General features: G+C 36.9%; 1 protein-coding gene and 1 pseudogene across 10 annotated transcripts in view; both read left to right on the top strand.

The window, feature by feature from the left end:
• The window catches only part of LOC102965268 (BEN domain-containing protein 5), a 1,451,018-nt gene that overhangs the window by 150,423 nt on the left and 1,281,324 nt on the right, over positions 1–19,271 (top strand). The window lies entirely within an intron of this gene.
• On the top strand, positions 5,793–5,892 carry LOC122241576 (annotated as a pseudogene).

Below are 19,271 nucleotides of genomic sequence, written 5' to 3'. Positions count from 1 at the left end.
AGCATGTCCAGCGGTGGCTATATTTCCTTTATGGTTTTGCCAGACAGCCCCTTCCTTGTGATTCCCAATTTTGTTCGATTGCTGTACTTTGAGCAGAGCCTCAGTGCATCCTTATGACAGGCATGACAATGTCTTACGGGGTTGTTGTATGGATTGGAATTGCCAGAAGCATAGCAGATAGTCAGTGGTCAGTAGTGAAAGCCTAGAAAGGGAAGTGATTCATTTTGTGTGTATAGATGGGGTGGGATGGGGTGGAGGGAGGGTGGGAGACAATTGAGGAAGACATTTTAAAAGAGGTAATATAGGAATTATACTTTAATACTCTGCATGGAATGTTTTTTCAGAAAGCATGTTTTTTTTCATTCATTTCAGTTCTTTTTTGTTTTTTTTTTTTGCCCAAATGTCTCTGGGACCCTGTGTAAAATTTCAACTCTTATTTCCTGACATTTCCTAATTCCCTATCTGTTTTATTTTTTCTTCTTAGTACTTACCACCATCTAATATAATATACATTTTATTATTTATATTTTTTATTTATTGTCTCCTCCAGTAAAATATAAACTATGAAGGTAGGAATTTTTCTTTCATACCCTGATGCCTAGAACAATGGCTGGCACATGATAGGTGCTCAGTAAATACTTGTTAAGGGACACCTGGGTGGCTCAGTCAATTGAGCATCTGACTCTTGATTTTGGCTCAGGACATGATATCACCATTCATGGGATCGAGCCCTACATTGGGCTGTCAGCATGGGGCCTGCTTGGGATTCTCTCTCTCCCTCTCTCTCTGCCCTTCCTGGGCTTGTGCATGTGCTCACTTGCTCTCTCTCTCTCTCAAAAAAACAAAACAAAACAAAACAAAAAAGCACAAAAAACCAAAACCAAACAAACAACCTTAAAAAAATTTGTTGAAAGAATTAGTTTGAGAATGAGTAGAAATTCACCAGATGAAATTAGTTACATGTGCATTTATTGTATTTTCTCAACTATTGACCTCAAATTATAGAATACAAAGTTGAAGAATTTAGCATGACTGTATTGATGTATAGAAACAAACACATATCCAGCAACCTTATTTTTTGAGAGTATTACTGATAACTTGGGTGGGATGGTGGGAAAACTTTCAATAGTTAAAATAGTTGTAAAATACATGCACTAATGTTCATGCACCTTACTTCTCAAAGGAGATACTTAGCATTTATTTCTTCTTGTTTAGACACAGTTTAACGATATTGATTATATGGGTTTTCAGCTCTGTAAATTTGTAGGTAGGGTGGAAATTGAGGAGATAGAAATAATCTTTGGTGTGAAATCAAAGTTGACAAGCTTACAGAAGGGAGGAGGCAGAAAATATAAAAGTAAACAAGAATATTTAAGTATATAACTTTAATAGATCTGTTCTTTATCATAAAGGTAAGATTAAATTATGTACAATATGATTTTAGAAAGATTTCCAGTAAAAATAACAATGTCTCTATATAGCTATTAACATCTTTTTCCTTTCAGTCTGGTTTGCATCCTCACTGTTCCAGCAAGATAGTTCTCTGAAAGGTTGCCAGAGACTTTAGTCATGTAATTTGGTGTTCTTCTCTTAGTTCTTGATTCCTGTGTAGCAAATGATATTTCTAATGATCACCCTTACTTTTTGACATTTTTTTCCCCTGGCAGCATTGACTCTTTCATCCTCATTCACCTGCCTCCTCTCTGACGTGCCAGTCTTGTTTTCATCCACATGTGACCCTTAAGGCATTCTCCAAGGTTCAGATTACTTATCTTTTAATCTTTGTAAATCTTGAGTATCCTATCTAATAACTCATCATCCATCCATCCATTGAGAATTATTATTATGCTTATTAAATATCCTGAATCCATTAATTTCTATCTGCCTCCTTCATTCAAACCATCAACATCTGTCAGAACTATTGTTCTTCTTGTTTCCTTCCATACATCTTCCACAACCCCCATTATCCATTTTCAGCACAGCATCTAGAGTGACCCTTTAATTTTTTTTTAATGTTTATTCATTTTTTTGATAGAGAGAGATAGAGTGTGAGTGGGGGAGGGCCAGAGAGAGAGGGAGACAGAATCTGAAGCAGGCTCCAGGCTCTGAACTGATAGCACAGAGCCCAGCGCAGGGCTCAAACTCACAGACCATGAGATCATGACCTGAGCTGAAGTCGGATGCTTAACCTAGGCGCCCCTAGAGTGATCCTTTTAAAACTCACATCTAAGCGTATTCCTATCATATTTAAAGCATTCCAAATGTATGGCCAACATTCCAAATGTATGGCCAACTAACCTTTGACAAAGCAAGAAAGAATATCCAATGGAAAAAAGTCTCTTTAACAAATGGTGCTGGGAGAACTGGACGGCAACATGCAGAAGAATGAAAGTAGACCACTTTCTTACACCATTCACAGAAATAAACTCAAAATGGATAAAAGACCTGAATGTGAGACAGGAAGCCATCAAAACCCTAGAGGAGAAAGCAGAAATAAACTTCTCTGATCTCAGCTGCAGCAATTTTTTACTTGACACATCTCCAGAGGCAAGAGAATTAATAGCAAAAATGAACTATTGGGACCTCATCAAGATAAAAAGCTTTTGCACTACAAAGGAAACAATCAACAAAACTAAAAGGCAACTGATGGAATAGGAAAAGATATTTGCAAATGACATTTGGACAAAGGGCTAGTATCCAAAATCTATAAAGAACTTACCAAACTCCACACCCAAAAAACAAATAATCCAGTGAAGAAATGGGCAGAAGACATGAATAGCCACTTCTCTAAAGAAGACATCCAGATGGCCAACAGGCACATGAAAAGATGCTCAGTGTCGCTTCTCATCAGGGAAATACAAATCAAAACCACACTGAGACACCACCTCACGCCAGTCAGAGTGGCTAAAATGAACAAATCAGGAGACTATAGGTGCTGGCGAGGATGTGGAGAAACGGGAACCCTCTTGCACTATTGGTGGGAATGCAAACTGGTGTAGCCGCTCTGGAAAACAGTGTGGAGGTTCCTAAAAAAATTGAAAATAGATCTACCCCATGACCCAGCAATAACACTGCTAGGAATTTACCCAAGGGATATAGGAGTGCTGATGCGTAGGGGCACTTGTACCCCAATTTTATAGCAGCATTTTCAACACTAGCCAAATTATGGAAAGACACTAAATGTCCATCAACTGATGAATGGATAAAGAAGATGTGGTTTATATGTGCAATGGAATAGTGCTTGGCACTGAGAAAGAATGAAATCATGCCTTTTGCAGCAACGTGTATGGAATTGGAGTGTATTATGCTAAGTGAAATAAGTCAGTCAGAGAAAGACAGACATCATATGTTTTGGAACTTGAGAAACTTAACAGAAGACCATGGGAGAAGGAAAAGGAAAAAATAGTTTCAAACAGACAGGGGTGGGGGGAGGCAAACCATAAGAGACTCTTAAATACAGACAATAAACTGAGGGTTGCTGGGGGGGGGGAGAGGGGAAAATGGATGATCAGCATTGAGGAAGGATGAGCATTGGGTGTTGTATATAAGTGATGACCCATGGGAATCTACTCCCAAAACCAAGAGCACACTGTACACACTGTATGTTAGCTAATTTGACAATAAATTATATTAACAAAAATAACACTAGCATTTTTTGCAGAGCTAGAACAAACAATCTTAAATATTTTTTGGAACCACAAAGGGCCTTGAATAGTTAAAGCAATCCTAGAAAAGAAAAATAAAAGTGGAGGCATGACAGTTTTGGTTTTTGAGGTATGATATAAATCTGTAGTCATCAAGACAGTATGGTCCTGGCACAAAAACAGACACATAGGTCAATGGAACAGGATTAAAGACCCAGAAGTGGACCCACAATTATATGGTCAACTCATCTTTGACAAAGTAGGAAACAATATCCAATGGAAAAAAGGTTCTTCAACTAAGGGTTTTGGGAATACTGGACAGCAAAATACAGAAGAATGAAACTATATCACTTTCTTACACCATACACAAAAATAAATTCAAAATGGATGGAAGACCTGAATGTGAGACAAAAACCATCAAATCCTAGAGAACACAGGCAGCAACTTCTTTGATCTCTGCCAGAGCAACTTATTACCAGCTATGTCGATGAAAGTAAGAAAACAAAAGGAAATATGACTATTGGAACTTTTATCTAGATAAAAAGCTTCTGCACAGTGAAGGAAACAATCAACAAAACTAAATGGTAGCCTTTGCAATGGGAAAAGGTATTTGCAAGGACATACCTGATAAAGGGTTATTATCCAAGATCTATAAAGAACTTCCTAAACTAAATGCCCAAAAAACAAGTAATCCAGTTAAGAAATGGACAGAAGATATGAATAGATACTTTTCCAAACGATATCCAGGTGGCTAATGACATATGAAAGGATGCTCACCATCACTCATCACTAGGGAAATACAAATCCAAACCATGATGAGATACCACTTTACACCTGTCAGAATGACTAAAATTAACCACACAGGAAAAAACAGGTGTTGGCAAGGATGTGGAGAAAGAGAACCCTTTTGCACTGTTGATGGTAATGCAAACTGATGCAGCAACTTTGGAGAACAGTATGGAAGTTCCTCAAAAACCTAAAAATAAAAATACCCTACAATTCATAAACTGCATTATTAGGTTTTACCCGAAGGTTTCTAAAATACAGATTCAAAGATGTACATATGCCCTGATGTTTATAGTAGCATTATCAACAACAGCCAAACTATGGAGAGAATCCATACACATACACACACTCAATTCAACATTACTCAGCCATCAAAAAGAATGAAATCTTGCCATTTGCAACCTTGTGGATAGAGCTAGAATGTGTTATGCTAAATGAAATCAGTCAATCAGAGAAAGACAAATACCATATAATTTCACTCAGATGTGGAATTAGAGAATTTAGAAACAGAAGAAATGAACATATTGAAGAAAGGTAAAGAAACCACAAGATACTCTTAATGATACAGAACAAACTGAGGGCTAATGGAGGGAGGTGAGTGGGAGATGGGCTAGATGGGTGATGGGTATTAATGAGGGCACTTGTGATGAGCATTGGGTGTTGTGTGTAATGAGGAATCATTGAATTCTATTTCTGAAACTAATATTTCACTATGTGTTAACTAAAATTAATGATAATAAAAAAATAAAAAACTTAAAAATAAGACTAGTGTAAAACAACAAAATTGCAGTATATATGTAACTATTAATAATTTCTTTAAATGTAAATGGACTAAATGCCCCAATCAAAAGACATACGATGATGGAACGGATTAAAAAAAAACAAGACCCATGTATATGCTGCTTCCAGCAGACTCATTTCAGACCTAAGGACACACACAGACTGAAAGTAAATGGATGTAAAAAGATATTCCATGCAGGTGGATCAGGGAGGAACAAATGCCAGAATAGTAATATTTATATCACACAAGATAGACTTTAAAACAAAGACTGTTTTAACCAAAGCAAGAGACAAAGAAAGACATAATTATAAAAGGATTAATTCAATGAAAAGGTATAACAAATGCGAACATCTATGCATCCAACATAGGCACACCTAATACACAATGTTAATATTAACTGACCTAAAGGGAAAAATAGAGGGTAATACAGTAATAATACGGGTCTTTAAAAATTTTTATTTATTTATTTATTTTAGTATAATTGACACATAATGTTGCATTAGTTTCAGGTGCGTGACAGTGATTTGACAAGTTTATACATTATGCTATGCTCACCACATGTGTATCTACTCTGTGTCACCATTGCTTCCTGCCTTTTGGCTAAGATTAAGTGTAGTATCTGTTCTTAGTTTAATAGTAGGGGACTATAACACTCCCCGGACATCAATGGATAGATCATCCAGAGAGAAAATGTATAAGGGAGAATTGGCTTTGAATGATACATTAGAACAAATGGACTTAACAGTTACATATACAGAGCATTCCATCTAAAAAACAGAATACACATTCCTTTTGAGGACACATGAAACATTCTGCAAGATATGTTAGGCCACAAAACAAGTCTTAATCAATTTAAGAGATCGAAATATCAAGCATCTTTTCTGATCACAATAGTATGAATTAGCAAACAGTAACAAGAAAGAAACTGGAAAAAACACAAATACATGGATAGTAAACAACATGGTACTAAATAACCAATAAGTGAACTAAGAAATATAAGACAATTAAAAAAAAAATTACATGGAGGGGCGCCTGGGTGGCTTGGTCGGTTAAGCGTCCGACTTCGGCTCAGGTCACAATCTCACAGTACGTGAGTTCGAGCCCCGCGTTCGGCTCTGTGCTGACAGCTCAGAGCCTGGAGCCTGCTTCCGATTCTGTGTCTCCCTCTCTCTCTGACCCTCCCCCATTCATGCTCTGTCTCTCTGTCTCAAAAATAAATAAACGTTAAAAAAAATTAAAAAAAAAATTATATGGAGACAAATGAAAATAGAAACACAATAGCCCAAAATCTTTGGGATGTAGCAAAAGTAGTCCTAAGAGGGAGGTTTGTAGTCATTCAGGCTTATCTGAAGAAACAAAGTCTCAAAGAATATAACCTTACACCTAAAGGAACTAGAAAAATATGAACAAACAAAGCCCCAATTTAGTAGTAAATAATGAAGTAAATAATGAAGATTAAAGCAGAAATAAATAGGGGCGCCTGGGTGGCTCAGTCGGTTAAGTGGCAGACTTCGGCTCAGGTCATGATCTCGCAGTCCGTGAGTTTGAGCCCTGCGTCGGGCTCAGTGCTGACAGCTCAGAGCCTGGAGCCTGTTTCGGATTCTGTGTCTCCCTCTCTCTGACCCTCCCCCATTCATGCTCTGTCTCTCTCTGTCTCAAAAATAAATAAACGTTAAAAAAAATTTAAAAGCAGAAATAAATAGAAAAAAATCAATGAAACCAAGAGCTGATTCTTTGAAAAGATAAACTTAATTGATAAATAGCCAGACTCATAAAAAAAAAACAAAACAAGAGGACTCAAGTAAAATCTGAATGAAAGAGAAATAACAACTGATCCACAGAAATATAAAGAATTATAAGAGAATATTATAAAAAATTATATGCCAAAAAATTGGACAAACTAGAAGAATTGGATAAATTTCTAGAAACATGCAATCTTTAAAACTAATCAAGAAGCAAGTACAAAAATGTAAACAGATTGATTACTCATAATGAAATTGAAGTGGTTATCAAAAAAACTCCCAATGAATAAAAATCTAGCATCTGATGGCCTAACAGGTGAATTCTACCAAAGATTTAAAGAAGAGTTAATACCTACTCTTCTCAAACTATTCCACAAAATAGAAGAGGAAAGAAAACTTCCAAATTCGTTCTACAAGGCAAGCATTACCCGTATATTAAAACCAGACAGAGTCATTACAAAAATAAAAAACTCTAAGTCAATATCTCTGATGAACATAGATGCAAAAATCCTCAAGAAAATGTTATAAAACCAAAATCAATAGTATATTAAAAAGATCATTCACCACAATCAAGTTCGATTTATCACAGGATTGCAAAGATGGTTCAATAGGCACAAATCAATGAATGTGGTACACCAGATTAACAAGAGGAAGTATAAAAACCCGATGATCATCTCAGTAGATTCAGAAAAAGCATTTGACAAGTATAATATTCATTAATCATACAACCTCTCACCAAAGTGAGTTTAGAGGAATTAATTATACCTCAACATAATAAAGGCCATATATGACAAAGTCACAGCTAACATAATACTTAATGGTGAAAAACAGATTTTCTCTTAAAATCTGGAACACGATAAAGATATCCACTCTCACCATTTTGATTCAACATAATACAGGAAGTCCTACCCACAGCAACCAGTAAAAGGCATACAATAGGTAAGGAAGAATTAAGTTTCATAATTTTCAGATGATATGATACTATATATAGAAAAGCCTAATGGCTCCACCAAAAAACTACTGGAACTAATAAATTCATTAAAGTTATAGGATGCCAAATTAATATACATAAATCTGTTGAATTTTTAAACTCTAATAACAAAGTAACAGAAAGAGAAACTAAGAAACGCCCCCATTTATAATTGCATTGAAAAGGATAAAATACCTAGAAATAAACTTAACGAAGGAAATGAAATAACTATACTGTGATATTAATAGGATATTAATAATAGATAGTAGTAATAGTAAGATAATAATAGTAATAATAGTAGGATATTAATAATAGAAATTGAAGATGATACAAACAATGGAAAGATATACCACTCATGATTGTAAGAGTTAATATTGTTACAGAGTCCATACTCCCTAAAGCAATCTACAGGTTCAGTGTAATCCCTATCAATATACCAATAGCATTTTTCATAGAAGTAGAACAAATAATCCTAAAATTTCTATGGAACCACAAAAGACCCTGACTAGCAAAAGCAGTCTTGAGAAAGAAGAACAAAGCTTTAGATAATCACAATCCTAGATTTCAAGCTATTCTACAAAGCTATAGTAATCAAAACTGTATAATAATGGCACAAAATAGACACAAAGACCAGTGGAACAGAATAGAGAGCCCAGAAATATACCCACATTTCTATGGCCAATTAATCTATGACAAAGGAGGCAAGAATATATGATGGGAAAAAGACAGTCTCATTAATGAACAGTGCTGGGAAAACTGGACAAGTATATGCAAAAGAATGAAACTGGATCACTTTCTTACACCATACACAAAAATAAACTCACGTTGGATTAAAGACCTAAATGTGAGACCTGAAACCAAACATTCTAGGCAGTAATTTTTTTGACATTGGTTATAGCAACATTTTTCTAGAATTGTCTCCTCAGGCAAGGTAAAGAAAAGCAAAAACAAACTATTGGTACTGCATCAAAATAAAAAGCTTTTGCACAGTGAAGGACACCATCAAACAACAAAAAAAGGCAATGTGTACAGCAGTGCTATCAATGACAACCAAATTATGGAAAGAGCCCAAATGTGCATTGACTGATTAATGTATAAAGAAGATGTAAGAACTCACCATGTTCCCCTTGTTTGACCTTAGGTCTGAAGGAAAATAATAACCAGAACAGCAAGACCAAGTGGAAAAACTAACAATTCCTAACATTTATATAGTGTTTTGTAGTTAACAAAGTGTTTTCTGTTCTCTTAAGTTCTTTCATAAATTTTGGACAAAATGGAGGGTAAGCATTTTATTCCTACTTTTGGAAAAGGAAATTGAGGTTCATAGAAGTTAAGTGACATCCTTAATTGCATAGAACTAATAAGTGGCAGAATCTGGAGTCAACCCATGTCTATCAGACCTGAAAGCCTGTGCTCATATATCTTAGTTCCTGGTTACTCAATATTGACCCATTTGCTTGCTGGCTTAGTCATGGCTTAGTCATGACAACCTGAGCATTTCCAAGTTGGAGTACAAGCAAATAAGCAGTCTTATGTCCTGTATTAGCTCACAGGAAAGCAATTTGAGACCCGTTGAATGGAGTAGATGGAATGTACCTACTACCACTTTGGGAAGCTTTAACTCACTCCCCATTTGGGGTTTGAACATCTAATCTGCGAAGGCTGATTGGATGTAACATAGCATATGTTGTTCCTCATGGATGGAAGTAGATAATTGGAGTATCTAGCAATTAATGTAGAAAGGGTGACATTTGTGGATTTGGAGAACTTAGTCCTTTAGGAATGGTCAAGAAAATATCATGGGTTTGAAATTGACAATGAAGTATATGTTTAAAGAAGCATTTTGGCCTGTTTGTATGTTGTGGCTATAGATCTTAGTTCATATGTTCAGCAAGAAATACCAAATTATTTTAGTTTATTTAAATCAATCCATCTCATTGGGATTTGGGGAAATTCAGTTTCCCGTCATCATTGACGGTCTATGTCTTTCACTCCCATTACATAATATGCCAAGAGGTGTATGTGATACTTAGGCAATGAGATGAGGGCTTCTGATTTTCACATGTCTGGGCACATGACATCCTTATCATCCAATCTCATGTAGCTCCTTGAAGGTGGAATGCTTCACTGCAAGCAGGGAATGGGGATCTTCATGGAGGCCTTTGCCTAGATACAGAGCCCTAGTGCCCAGAGTTCTTCTTCCCTAGGTGCCTTCCACCACCATCCTTTGCTGAGGACTGCCCAGGAGTACCTCTTCCTATCACCACTCATGGGATCCTTGATTTCTATAACTATTTCAATGTGTGGGATTGTTTCCTTCCTTTCTCTGTTTTCAGTGGAAGTCTCCTTTTCTACTAGCATAATCCTGGGTAATGTGAGGAAGAGAAATGTTAGAGGCTACTTTTGCCTTTTTACTATCATATGAACCTCCTCTGAGGCATGAGATCTCAAAGGGCTTGGAGAAGAATTTGTATGGTTTTTGTGTGTGTGTTTCTGTTTGTATAGGAGGGGTTTGTGTCTAATGTGGAGTATCCTAAACAAAACACCAAAACAACTCAACATGTCAGTGAATTATCTTATGAAACAATTTGCTGTCTGTGACTACCCCCCCCCCCCCCCCCCATTCACAGATTGCTATTGCCTAGGAATCAGAAGACCTGGAACTTCTTATGTATGTAGCCTTGGGCAACTCACTTAACTTCTGAGTGTGTGATCTAACCACTAAAATGGAGTAAGGAAGCCTGTCCTGCCTAGTTGACAGTATTGCTATTACATGCAAATGATAGAAGATAGGGAAATATTCTGTAAGCTGTTAATATACTATAAAATATAAGAACTTTTGGTTTTGTGAATTTGTGGGAAGAGAGATATTTCTCACTATGGTTTTAAAGTAACAAAAAACCCCTTGGAATGATCATAAATAGTTTCCACTCACATTGTATTATGAAAGCATGTCATATGGCCATGTCTATTTTCAGGAGGGCAGAAAGTGGAATTCTCCCATGTGTTTTTATGTGTTAGGGAAATATTGAGCATCTATTACATGTGAGGCACTATGTAAGAAACATTACATACCTTATCTTTAATTCTAAGAATGTTATGAAATAGGCAGTATTTTAGGTGAGGACGCTGAGGGCCAAAATTTAGGTAATTTAGTAAAAAATAAAACCAGGATATGACCTTCATCTGACTCAAAGGCCTGGGTTCTTTCCATTGGATCACATACTTCCTTTTTTTCTGCAGTTTTGTTAGCCACAGATGACTTGTAATGGAAGATTTAAGTTTAGGTTAGTAATTATCAGTTAGTCAAAAATAACTGATATTTATTGGGCATTAGGAACCCCAAGCTCACATCTGGGTCTTGTTTTTCTCATTCTTTGTTATGAAGGGATTTGGGGCCTGTACTTTGGGAGTTGATAGAAGACTCTAAAGTAGTGTGAAAGTTTATTTTTCAACTTGACTGGGCCATGGAATGCCCAGACATTTGGTAAAACATTATTCTGGGTGTGTCTATGAAGGTTTTTCTGGATAAGATTAACATTTAAATTGGTAAACTGAATAAAGCAGGTTGCTCTCCCTAATGTGGGATGGCATTATGTAATCAATCAAAAGCCTCAATAGAACAAAAAGGCTGAACCTTCCCTTAGTGAGGGGAAATTTCTTACCTGAGTGCCTTGAGCTGGGAGGGACATCAGTATTTTTCTGTGTTCAGCTGAACCGAAATATTGGCTCTTCCTAGGTTTTGAGATACGGCATTTGACTGGAACTACACCATTGTCTCTTGTGGACTCTGGTTTGCCAATTTCGGATCTTGGGACTTGTTACCCTCCATGGTAGTATGAACCAATTCTTTATAATAAATCTCTTTGTACACACACACACGCACGCACACACGCACACCCCTTATTGGTTCTGTTTCTGTGGAGAACCCTAATATAGGCACAAACAACTCTTGAAATTGTGTGATTATGAAATCAGCAGTAACAACGAAGAGCTGATGTTTATGGAAGAGGTTCAGACTCCATTCTCTTTTCAGGCAACATTTTATCAAAGATCCTTAATGGAATCTTTACATTGACATTTACATGTTGTCTTATTACATGTGTATTAAGTGGTTGTTACCAGTAGGATGACAATTGACAACAGATTTAATAAAACAACATTTTTTTTCCTGAAAATACTGAATGCCAGTATGGACCAATGTCATTGCATTTCAGACAACATTTGGCTTACCTTCCTAAAACAAATCACAAAAAATTAAGAACAGAAAGATTGATTCTTTTCCAAGTTTTATATTTTCTTCTGACAACTATTCTGCAACCTCAGGCATAGATTAATGAATGGAGTATGCACAAAGTGATATCAGCTCACATATATGACATTACTCAGATGTCTCCAACTCCGGAAAAAGCATGTGAATGATTTATGGAATTGATATTAATCTCTTTCCAGTAAATGCATTACTTCAAATACATGGGAAATTGATGTTACTACTCTAACGCCAAATTAATTTCTTTCTTGCTGGATCAGCATTGTAAATGGAATTAGATGTTAACCTTTTATACATCTAAACAGGGTAAAATATGGGAGGCAATTTTATAAGTAAAATTTGGATGCTCATTTCTGAAGGGAAGGGTATGTATTTTTCTTCTTTGTGTGCTTTCTTCCTGAAATTTGTGGATCCTGGGATATTGGATCATATTTAAAGTATAACTTAATATCAGTTAGGAATAGAATAATTATAATTGAATCTGAATATTTAACACAGGACTATAAATAACAGTATAGCAAATGAGAATTACATATTATTAAAGATACCCCAAGTTCTAAAGATTAAGACTATTTTTCAAGGGAAATTTTATCCAAGAATTATTAGTCACTCATAAATATTTTTAATCCATATGTAGGCATAAAGGAGACTAGAAAATTATCAGGCTAGCCTCTTCCTCATTTCATATATGCCTGGGCCAGTATGGTCTTGAGTTTGTTTTCTCTTTATTTTCCCTGTGTTTCCAGCTTGTTGCTTTCATTGCCATACTGTTGATTTTGGCCTGCTAAACATTATCTAATAAGCACAATCTTATATTTCAATTCTAAATTATCAGAAGGAAAATGTTATTGGCTCAGTTGCGTCTGGTCAGTTTTGGTTAAAGAGGGTAGTCTTGGGTATGTAGGGCTGCCTTTTAAGGGCAGTGGGTAGGACAGACTCTCTAGAAAGGGGCTGTAGGTAGAGGGGAAGTGATAGATATATCTTAAATAGTTAGGTTTGCTGGGCTGCAGTGTTTGTTTTTTTTTTTCCAGCCTGACAGTTTTCTGATTTTGTGGACCAAGTGCCATGCATACCTTTTCTCTTCCTGGCTCCTTGCCTTTCATCACAATATGCCTCATTTCTTAGCCAGTCTTGAGCAGAGCATAATGTCTGTGAGTGGTATCAGAGTTGCTGCCAAATAGCAACTATTTGCTGTCTTGCTGTCTGATGTGCAAGAGACCAAACCTGGTTTGGTCTATAAACCAGACCCAGTTTACAAGTTGCAGTATTTCTTGCATTATTTCCATTGCTATAGTCTGCAGAACTGGGTTCTTTCTTGATAACTAGTTTTTTTTTTTTTTGTGCTACAGTTATACCAAGCTTAGAATACTAGAATTATTATCTCTTTAAGTCTGGGGTATTGCCTTGAACCATTGTCTTCTTGATAGGAATCTAGGCTAGGTGGCTTAATTTGCACAATGTCTATATCCAGATTTTCTTTTCCCAATAACTAGCTGAGATCCAGATGTGAATAGACAGGTTTCCCTGGGCGACTAAGTGGCAATTATGCTTGGTCTACATTACTGCCTGCACAGATAGACCTTTTGGAACCCTTTTCACCTGAAATCATGGCTGAATATTTTTAGGTTTTTGAGTACTGTACATCGGAGCCCCTGGCTTTCCTCTCTAGAATCACTGTCTTCTGACCTAGCTCTGGATCCTGAAAGCATACTTTAAATGTGACAGTGTGACTCTAGTTGCATTTATAAAGTGGTACAGGTGAGTGTTAGGGATGGTAGTAATAAAAATTTGGTGAAAGTTTGTCTTACCTACATCTCAATATTGTTGTACCATTTGTTTCCGTAGAGAATTTTGGTCTAGGATTTCTGCTCTTTATTCCCTATTACAGGTGACTTTTGGTAACACAGCACCAAGATATCCTTTCAATGGTTTTATTTTTGTTGGTCCTGTATTGTATGTGTACAACACTTGCCAGGCAGTAGAGGAAGGTATGGGATGGGAAGAGGAAAAGATATATATATATCTGACCTAGTCCTTGTTCTCAGAAAAACTTAAATCCCAGTGAAGGATGTAGTGCATATGTGTCAGTAATACCAGGAAGTAAATCAAGCAAGGGACAGAAGGATTGGATACTTACTCATTAATTACCCAAATATTTATTGAGTGTCCACTATGCTTGGTTCTGTTCTAGGCAGTGGAGACTCAGAAGTAACTAAGGTTGGATTCATACTGTCAAGGAGCTCATAGTTTGATGTGTAGGTAACTGCACCAAAAAGCCACAGGGGCTGATAGTATTCAAGTCACCATCATTTCTCATCTGACTGCTCTTTAAATACACTGTGCAGGCTCTCACCTCAGGGCCTTGGCACTCTGCTGCCTGGCATGCTGTGCCCCCAAGATACTTACATGGTACATCCTTTACTTCATTTGGGTCTCTGATACAATGTCATCATATCAGGGAAGTCTTTCCTGGCTCTATAACTAGTACAGTACTCTCTTTTCATCTCTCCCATTCCTCTTAGCTCATTTTATTTTTGTTCTTAGCACTTACATCACCAGATTTGTTATATAATTATTTTTAAATTTTATTATTATGTCTCTGCCTCTAGAAAAATTTAAGCTCTATGAGAACAGGATTGTGTCTATATTATTGAGTGCTTTATATATGTAGCATGCTGTCTTAGACAGAATGAGCGTTCAAAAAATACTAGTTCACCAAGTAAAGTTCACCAAGTAATGAATTAATGAGTCAAGTACTAGTGAGTAGAATCTGTATAGGGTATGATAGAGTTACCAAGATGGGAGTGTTTTTTTTTTACCTGTAGGCAAGGGGTGGTGTCAGAATATGTGATTTGAGAATGGAAGGGGATAAGGGTAGACAGTTTTGTCATGTGGCATAGTTCATGATTGAATATTCCAGACTTTATAGTAGGTGAATATGTCTTTTTTAAAAATCTTTATTTATTTTTGAGAGAGAGAGAAGGAGAGAGTCTGAGAGGGGGAGAAACGGAGAGAGAGGGAGACAAAAAAATCTGAAGCAGGCTCCAGGTTCTGAGCTGACAGCACAGAGCCCATGCGGGCTTGAACTCACAAACTGCGAGGTTACGACCTGAGCTGAAGTCAGAAGCTTAACTGACTGAGCCACCCAGGCACCCCATTATGGGAGTATGTCTTAATCAGGAGTTGCTTTTAAATCCTATCCTAATGATGTGACATTCTATACTAATAAATTTTCAATTTAATTTTTTCTGTATATTCATATACTTTTTAATGGCTTCTGCCTACTAGTGAGTAGTCATGAGATTTTCTGCTGGGTTGTGGGTTTCTTGGGGTAGACAGGGATCAGGGTTTATTCATGTATGATCTGACTCTGACACAGTGGCTGGGAATTATTTTGCCAGTAGTAGCTTTTTTTTTTTTTTTTAATTTTTTTTTTTCTTTTTTTCAACGTTTTTATTTTTATTTTTGGGACAGAGAGAGACAGAGCATGAACGGGGGAGGGACAGAGAGAGAGGGAGACACAGAATCGGAAACAGGCTCCAGGCTCTGAGCCATCAGCCCAGAGCCTGACGCGGGGCTCGAACTCACGGACCGTGAGATCGTGACCTGGCTGAAGTCGGACGCTTAACCGACTGCGCCACCCAGGTGCCCCTTTTTTTTTTTTTTTTTTTTAATAAAAATTAATTATAGTTCCCTTGGAGCTGGAGCATTCTGTGATTCTCCCCTAGCCTGAAACTTCACCAACTGTTGTTTAAGATTCTTGCAGGGGCACCTGGGTGGCTCAGTAGGTTGAGTGTCCCAGTTATGCTTAGGTCATGATCTCACGGTTAGTGGGTTTGAGCCCCATGTTGGGCTCTCTGCTGACAACTCAGAGCCTGGAGCCTGCTTCAGATTCTGTGTCTCCCTCTCTCTCTGCCCCTACCCCGCTCATGCTCTGTCTCTCTCTGTTTCTCAAAAATAACTGTTAAAAAAAAGTTAAAAAAGATTCTTGCAGATAATGCACTTTTTTATAGTTCTGGCTTCTTTCCCATATATTTCATCTAGGATACTCATATATCTACTTCTCTCATTGCACTATAATGATTTATTTACATGTTGGTCCTTCCATTAGATTTTCAGCTATTGTTGGACAATTAGACTTTATCTCTAATCTTAGACTCTTATCTCTTATCTTAGACTCTCTTTCCTGTAGTGTAGCTTGGTATAGTATCTGTCACATAGTTGCTCTCCAGTAAATGTGGAATGAGTGAATAGCAAATTAATTAGTCTAAGGGTAGAAAATTAATATTTATCAAGGAAGCCTTGGAGAAAGAGAAAAGATAATTTGTGTAACAAGATTTAAGTGATACATTTTAAACACCTTAGTGACTATTTCATGCTCAGATACTTCAATAGTTCCCTAATATCAACATCCCTGCAATAAGCATTTAGCCCAGTGTTCCTTTCCTTAATGTGAGTGTTCATAGGTTATGTGGAGACACCTGTGAATGAACTTGTACTCTTTTCTTCCTAGCTTTGAACTTGCATGTCAGTGTTCCTTAGGTGGAAAAAATGGTGATGCATGCATCTGTTTCACTGCATGAAGATATATTTAGTGTATCATTATCAATGTCATAACTGTCTGTTCCCAAATGTACACATTCATGCATATAGCCTTGTGGTTCCTGCTCTTAACAGCCCCAGAGTATAGGTGCTAGTAACAATCATGCTTAGAGGCACTCCTATGTATATTTCTCCTTCCTGTTCTATCTTAGATGTAATACTATGCCCAAATAATCAGAATTTAGCAAATGTGAATTATGAGTGTTTTAGCAGTACCCCAGAAGGGGAATGATTGTAAATGAAGCAACACAATGGATATATTCCTTCAATGTCTATGTCTATAGGTTCCAATTTTTCTTTTTCTTTTTTTAATGTCTATTTATTTTTGAGAGAGAGAGAGAGAGAGAGAGAGAGAGAGAATAAGCAAGGGAGGGGCAGAGAGAGGGGGAGACACAGAATTTGAAGCAGTCTCCAGGTTCTGAGCTGTCAGCACAGAACCCGACTTGGGGCTCGAACTCACAAGCTATGAGATCATGACCTGAGCCAAAGTCGAACACTTAACCAACGGAGCCGCCCAGGTGCCCCAAGGGTTTAATTTTTCTTAAGAATTTCATTTTCCTCTTCGAGACTTCACTCAAAAGATATTTATTAACTATTAATTATGTGCAGTGATTGCTTCTGTACAATATTTAAATACTTAGCAGCAATCAGGGTGCCTGGGTGGCTCAGTCAGTTAAGTGTCTGACTTCTGCCCAGGTCATGATCTTATGGTTCGTGAGTTCGAGCTTTGCATCAGGCACTGTTCCGGCAGCTTGGAGCCTGGAGCCTGGTTTGGATTCTGTGTCTCCTCTCTGTCCCTCCCCAGCTCATGCTCGCACTCTGTCTCTGTCAAAAATAAACTTAAAAAAATACTTAGCAGCAACCACAACAAAGAGCCAATATATATTTTTTGGACACAATATATACTTTTGTGTCCAGCACTGTGACGTGTAACATGGTGGAGGCAGTGTGGTATAAGGGAAAGAACACATATTCTGGAATCAGATCTGGATTCTGAATTACCTTTGCTTTTTTGCTAACTCCATGTTTTAACAAAGTGTATGGATTTCATAGTGTTCTACCTTCTTTTTTCCTACCATGATTTCTTAGTTCAGGCTGCTAGGACTATTGCAGTAATTTCCAAATTTACTTTTCTTCCTCAAGCCTCTGTCTTTTCCATATATTGTATATATTTTCATGCAATTCATTTTCCTGAAGCATAATTTGAATCACATTACTTCCTACTTAAGAATTTTAACTTCCCAGTTCACTTACAATGAAATAAAGTTTCTTCAACATGGTATTTAAGACCCTTTAGTATGGACTCAGCCTTTATTTCTAGTCTTCCTTTGCTTCATTCCACTCTATTTACTCAGTGCTGTAGTCTCTGTATATTAAATGTACTTTTTTCTATAGTTTTTCTTCATTATTCTCTTCTCTTGGAAAGGCCCCTGACTCTATATCCTTTCTTAATCCCCCCCTCTCATCACCAAATTTTCACCCTTTGATAAAACAGTGTATTTTTTAAAACCTATGTCAAATGTAATCTCATCTACAAGAGCTTTCCTGAAATTTATGATGTCTTTCTTTACTAAACCAATTGTTTGAGCTTCTCTGATACCATATCATATCTGCTTTGTAGTTTAGGTGCTGTTTTCCAGAATGTAATGAACTATTTAATGGCATAAATTATTTTTACTCCTCTTTTTTTTAAATGTTTATTTTATTTTTGAGAGAGAGCAAGAGGAGGAGGGGCAGGGAGAGGGGGACAGAGGATCCTAAGTGGGCACTAGGCTGACAATAGTCTGCCCAATGTGATGCTAGAACTCATGAACTGCGAGATCATGACCTGAGCTGAAGTTGGACGGTCAACCAACTGAGCCACCCAGGTGCCCCTAACTCCTCTTTTTAATCTCCTGATAGTCTTGAAATAGAATCTTGTACAGAATACTAAATTATAGAGTAGAAGGAGCTTTGGAGTCAGTCAGACTTGACTTCAGATTATATCTCTGCTACTTACTGGTTGCATATGTGGCTTTGTATGAGGTACTTAGGTGAGCCTCGATTTCCTCACCTGGAAGGAAGACTTACACCTTACAGAGGGGTAAATGATAAAGATCAAATGATATAAAATATATAAAGCATTTGAAACATAATAGATTTCATATTGAATGGTTGTTGAGTTAGAAAAAAACTATTTATGGAATTGAAGTAGCCAATGGGAAACAAAAATAATTGATATGGGATGGGAAGGTATATTTGGAGAGCTAATGTATTTGATACATCTGAATTTGAGCAATTAGTGGGGTTTATATAGCAATTTTTCTACTATCTTAAATTTAGGCAGAGGGATTTCATTATAACTTTCCAATATCCGTCACTTGAGATGGACAAGGCTGATTGACAGAATGTTCATTGCATTCTGTCAAGTTGTAAATATTTCTTCTCATGTTTTTTTCTGTGTCATATTTAGAGAATTTGAAGCTGGTATTAATTT

This window comes from Panthera tigris, chromosome C1 (assembly GCF_018350195.1).
Source record: "Panthera tigris isolate Pti1 chromosome C1, P.tigris_Pti1_mat1.1, whole genome shotgun sequence".
In the NCBI taxonomy this organism is placed as follows: domain Eukaryota; kingdom Metazoa; phylum Chordata; class Mammalia; order Carnivora; family Felidae; genus Panthera; species Panthera tigris.
This window is presented reverse-complemented; position numbering and strand designations above follow the sequence as displayed.